We start from the raw sequence: 5,228 nt of genomic DNA, 5'->3' as shown, positions 1-5,228 counted from the left end.
CTTTGCACATTTCATTATAGTAATTGGCTTTGTCTCCTTGAGCTGCTCTTTGAAATCTTCTGTTCAGCTCTTTTATCTTGTCATTTCTTCCATTTGCTTTGTAGTCAATCTGATTTCTGTGTACTCCGTCTGGCTAAGTCCACATATATAGCCATCATTTGTATTGTTGAGAAAAGGTATTTGCAATGAATAAGTCATTGGTCTTGCAAAATTTTATCAAAAAAGAATCACTGGTAGTTGGAAAAAAATGTGTCTCCCTTGGCTGTTCCCAACTATTCTGCTCATTTCCTGGTCTCTCCTACCCTACTTACTTACCTGCCTGCCTCTGGGGTACTCCATGCACAGAAACACCCGCCTTCTCCTCCCCCAGGGACACTCCATGCACACAAACACCTGCCTTCAGCTGGTCCCTGGCTCGCTTATTTTGAGGGAATACAATATAATCGATGAACAGTACATAACCAAAACAAAGATTTCACAAAACACTATTTACCCTTACTATGAGAGATGTTCTCTTATTCATTATTTTGTTCTATTTCATTAAGAAGAAATGCAGGTCATAGTCCAGCAAAATGATTTCACTATGCACAAAGCATCACATAACCTGCAGTTTGAAAAACTACTGAAAATTGAAATCACTGACCACTGACTGAACTAGCTTTCATCAGGGTAAATAGCCTCTCTCCTTGAATAAAGGGAGTACTGGTGATGCAGTGGTTAAATGCTCATCTGCTAACCAAAAGATTGGTGGTTCGAAGCTACCAGTGATTCCATGGGAGAAAGGTGTGGCAGTCTGCTTCTACACAGAGTACAGGCTTGTAAACCCTATGAGACAGTGCTACTCTGTCCTATAGGGGTGCTGTAGGTTTGGTTTTGTTCTCAGAATAAGATTGCTTTACTGGGTTTATCATCTGTTAACTTCTCTATGTTTGCTTCAAAACTCTCCCCTCCCTAAACCATCACATCACAAATTTGGCTCAATCGCAATCAGGCCCTCTCATTGAGAGACCTGTTTTAAACCACTGCCAAAATCTTTTGACTATCTCACCCTTCACCTGTATCTTTTGAGATGCTATGTGCAGTGGTCTTCCGTACTTCCTGCTGAAAGCAATATACTTGGCTTTGCTTGATACATAGGTTATTTTGGTGGTCTTTGCTGGAAGTCTGCAGTTGATTCTACATTATAAGCTCCTTGTGGGAAAGCAAGAGCCTTGGTGGCACGATAGTCAAAGGCTTTTGCTAACCAAAATGTCAGTGGTTTGAACCCACCAGCCATTCTGTGGGAGAAAAATGTGGCAGTCTGCTTCAAGATTATAGCCTTGGAAACCCTATGGGGCAGTGCTATTATTGCTATGAGTCAGAACTGACTTGATGGAAAGGAGTGTAGTTTTTGGGGTTTTTTTTGAGGGAAGGCACAGGGCTTGTTATTACTCTTTTACTTCCCCCACCCCCGCCCTTTCCTCATATGATCAATATTGATGGGGGAGGGCAGAAAATTCAAGTGGAGTAGGAGAAAAGGTGTACTATGAATCCAAGGGAAGCCTACAGCAGGAGCAATAGGGATGAATCAAGGTCTTAGGTAAGGAACTCTTGTTGCAGAGAGACTGAATCCTAAGTTAGAAATCTTGTAGTTGGAACAAACCTCTCCTTTCTCTCACTTTATTCTACTCTCCTCCTCCTCCTCCTTCTTCACACCTGGAGCTCAGATGGTATTGCTTTAAATATGAGAAACATGAACCATTCAAGTTATTCCAATCACTTTAACTTCAAGCCACCTTGTGATTTTTGAAGTAGCCTTCGCCTCATTCTTGAAGACGTGAATAATAATGAATAAGGGTTTGCAGTATGTCTGGGTCTTATCAGGATGCCAATTAAATCATTGAAAAAAATATGCTGACCTTAAACACCTTCTTAAGCTTCACATAAATACTAGAAAACCTCCTTGGATTCAATAAGCCATGATGAGTAAAATAAGTTTGCTTTTCAGCCAAGAATTGGGACCAAGACAGCACCAATCTACTTTTCCCACTACATCTCACAGTAACAGTACCAATTGACGTGGAACGGATTTCTATTCACGGCCACCCCACGTGCAGAGACATAATACTCAGTAAGCAAGGTAAGCATGGACTTACTTGTGCTTACTCGGTACTCTGTCCCTGTCGGGGATTGTGATTTTGGACAGTCTTTGATTCTGTGGGAAGGTGCGGTGGGGCTGGAGAGATGTCAGCCATACCTAGTAGCAGAATCTTTGATGTGGTGAAAAACGTAAAACTGTTCACTACAGAGCAGTAAGTAAGCACAAGTAAGCCCGTGCTTACCTTGCTCACTGGGTAATTCGACGCAGCCCATGTCGGTCAGAGAACAGCTGTGCTCCACATGGTCTCCAATGGCTGATTTTTCGCAAAGTAGATTGCAAGGCCTTTCTTCGGCAGTGCCTGTGGGTGGACTCCAATTCCAATTGGTCTACTCCAAGTTCCTGCAACCAGCCAAGTACTCTCTGCCTCATGTCTGGCTCACAGTCGTCCCATCGCGGGAACACCGTCCCTATTGGCTTTCTTGCTCCTGCTGAAAGGCCACCCAAGGTGTCCTCTCCAGGAAGCCTTCCAGTAGACCCTCTGACAAAATTAATAACCTCAGCACTTGGCCTTCCGATGTTACAGCCTTCCAGTTAATCCATCTTGAGGTCCAGTCTTCCTGCTCCCATCCAGTACCCGGAAGCAGAGCGAAGGCCAGTTTTTCTCTGACTGTCCAATCCCTTGCACGTAGTAGGTGCTCAGTGAACGTTCGTATGTAGTTTGGTCACTTAGTACTCTAGGCCAAGGCAGAAAGGAGAGGAGAGAGGGCCCTTAATTTCAGCTTCCGAGACAGCCCGCAGGCACTACACACTAAAGACGAAGGATGAGCTCGCGCCCCCTGCGGTCGCCCCTGCGGCGTGCGGAAGCCAGACGCGGGCGTTGGAAATTCCGGCGCGTGCAAGCGCTCGGGGACTGGCGGGGGCGGGGGAACCCGTGGAGTGAGCCTGTGACGTGAAAGGGGCGTAACTTCTGGAGGCCCCGCCCTCTCTCGCGGGTCGGGGTTACATGGCGGCGACTGCGGCAAAGCGAGAGCCTCGGAGACGCCGCTGCCGCCAGCATAGCCGGAGACCTGAGCCGATCCTGGGGGCTGTCCGCAGGCCCAGCTCTCCCCCGATGAGTCGGAGAAGTCCCGTGAGTGTGTGTGTGTACGTGTGCGGGGCGGGCCGGTGAGGCAGCTTGGGAGGGCGCCACGGCGGGCCCGGCGGCGGCGGAGCCGGCTCCCTCCTCCATTGTGTGTGACCCTCTGGCGGCCGCCGCTCAACAAAGGCGCTTTTGTTCCGTCTCCCCCCTCCGCCCCCTGCCCTCCAGTCCCGCCAGCTCGGGCCCGGCCGGCGCGTCCTCGAGCGGGGCTGGCGGGCCGGGGTCCCGGCGTGGGGCCGGCGCGCCCCTCCCACCCGGCACGCCCCTCGCCGGCCGCCGGGCCCGGCAGCGCCCGCCCGCCTTAGGGACCCGCACTGCTGCCTACGGAACCGCCTACTGCTCGGGGTTTCGTGGGTTCGAAGCCCGGCCTGGCCACCGGGTGACGGGCGGCGGCCCGGGAAAGGCGGCCCCGGGGCGCGGGAGGTGGCGCGGAGTCTCGCCTTCCTGGCATGCTGCCTTTCGAAATGCTCCCGCGTCTCCTCCCCCTTCCCACCCCGGTGACTCGGCCTCAGCTGACTCCTGCCGGGCAAAGTCTCCAGTGGACTCGGCAGATTGCGTAGCGCGCACCACTTACTGGGCTTGTCTCAGAGCCCTGAAGTCTTTCCTCTGCCCAAGTTTTGAATCTAGCCGTATATGAGGTACAGAAAACTTCTGAGACAGCATTCTTAATTTCTTCCCACCCTAGCCCCTACTGCATCCTTTTTTTTTTTTGCTTCATTCTGGACGTTAAGTGGTGGTCTGTAGAACTAGCCAAATGAAAACTTGTTTTGCTCACTAAAAGGGGCCACCTCACTTGGCTGTGTATTTTTAATCTGGCTTGTGAGGTGCGTTGAAAAGTAAAGGTGCTTTAGCCGCCTTTTGTGGAAAAAGGCTTATTAGCAAGAGTCGACTGATTCAGGTGTTAAGTAGTTCTTTGAAGCGGGATCTTTTTGATGCCTTTCCTATTTGCTTTTTCTCTTTTACTCAGTCATCTGGAAAAATCCAGTAAAAGGCATTGGTAAAGTAGAATTAGAAACCTACTGTTTTAGAAGCAAAATTCGTATTCTTTCTTTCAGTGGTAAAAATGCTCTTAAGTGAGTCTCAGTTTTAGTATTAACTCTTGATGGGTACAGAATGATTTGTCAGGGGGGAAAAATTAACAGGCCATAAAATGGAGAACAAAAAGCTTCAGAGTAATTTTATGATTGCTGTTGTTTCTAGCTTGTTCATTTTATAAAAGTTCTGATTGGACATATTCCCTCATTTCAACATTGCTAATCAACATTGGGAAACTGGGATGGAATGATCTGACTAGAGAATGATTGTAGAGTCCGATAGGACGTGGCCTTGAAAGAAAACCACCTCTAGAGTTTCTTATTAGAAATACCAGATTTTAATGTTTGAAAAATAATTTTGAATTAGGTGTAAGAAACTTTTAAGTTGTTCATATCTGTTTATGAGTGCTTGCTTATGTGCCAAGGAATGTAAAGTCCTTTCATTTATATATATATGAATATATTACATCACTGAATGAGAATTACTTGTGGAACTTGTAGAATTGTTTATTGGTGTACTAAAGTCAGCAACTGGAGTTATCTAAGAAATATACCAGGTTTGAGCAGGACATGTTTTATCACCTAGATATTACTGTTTCCAGATAAAAAACCTTGGAAAATTGTTTAAAAAACTTCTTAAGAGGATATTTTGCATTTCACTTACTTGCAGTGAAGGATTAAAAGTGGGCCTTGGCTACTTGATGTGATTAAAATAATTTTGAGAACAGAAAGATTGAAGCTCAGTTAAATTTGCAATAGGAAAAGCACACATTCTAATGACAAGTGTTAGTAATAAAACTGTTGCAGCGTTTCACATTAATTCATTTAAGTGCCATGAGAATTCAGAAACTGACAAAATAGTAAGGTTTGCTGACTCAATGTATATTGCTGAAGGGGATGGGGTCTGGTAGGAGGAAGCCTACAAGTGCTGCAAGTTTTGGGCTGGGTGATGACTCATCCTGCCCACAGACTGCTA

The sequence above is a fragment of the Orycteropus afer genome, unplaced genomic scaffold (assembly GCF_000298275.1).
Source record: "Orycteropus afer afer isolate SDZICR_OR568_19922 unplaced genomic scaffold, OryAfe1.0 scaffold00026, whole genome shotgun sequence".
Taxonomy (NCBI): Eukaryota; Metazoa; Chordata; class Mammalia; order Tubulidentata; family Orycteropodidae; genus Orycteropus; species Orycteropus afer.
This window is presented reverse-complemented; position numbering follows the sequence as displayed.